Source organism: Odontomachus brunneus, unplaced genomic scaffold, assembly GCF_010583005.1.
Source record: "Odontomachus brunneus isolate Ranch 3 - 2012 unplaced genomic scaffold, Obru_v1 Obru_scaffold_255, whole genome shotgun sequence".
In the NCBI taxonomy this organism is placed as follows: domain Eukaryota; kingdom Metazoa; phylum Arthropoda; class Insecta; order Hymenoptera; family Formicidae; genus Odontomachus; species Odontomachus brunneus.
The window spans coordinates 374,905-375,562 of NW_022639705.1; the positions used below are offsets into that span (position 1 = coordinate 374,905).

Below are 658 nucleotides of genomic sequence, written 5' to 3' on the forward strand. Positions count from 1 at the left end.
TCGCAAATACATTAAATTTTCTGATGTTCATGTTAGCAAATTTCCAAGAAGTACAAGTATGTATTTTACATGTATTGCATAACTTTAAACATAAATTGGTTTTTTGGTGATATAGAAATGTCTAAAGTTTACTAAAAAGTTAACAAAAGTACATTTATTATACTTTTAATATGTAGCCTCTTAATCTAGAGTTTATGTTTTATATTTTTTTATGGAATGATAGAGAAATTATTTGAGACAATAATTTATGCTTCAATATTCTATATATGAAATAAATAAATACATAATTTTGTAACAGCAAAAAGTATACGAGGAATTGCTAGAAATTTATGGCATGCAAGATCCAAAATCCGCGCCCGTCAAATTTGAAGATTTGCAGCATATGAACTATATGGAGTGTGTTATTAAGGAAACAATGAGACTTTTCCCCGTTGCGCCTATAATAGGACGACATCTTAATGCAGATTTACAAATAGGTTTGCTTATAAACGTATTATATAGTGGAGCAATATGTAAGAATTGTACAATGAATAGTATAATGAGTACAATGAGTACAATGAACAGTACAATGAGTTGTACAATAGTGTTCTGTTTGTTATGAATATTTTATTGCCCTGAACAACAAAATCAAAACAAAAACTACAAAACGAAAAGTACA

The 658-nt window shown here is 27.8% G+C and overlaps 1 protein-coding gene across 1 annotated transcript in view; it reads left to right on the forward strand.

Annotated features, from left to right (window-relative positions):
* Positions 1-658, forward strand: part of LOC116852772 (cytochrome P450 4C1-like) — a 62,769-nt gene that overhangs the window by 57,805 nt on the left and 4,306 nt on the right. The gene's annotated exons all lie outside the window — the stretch shown is intronic.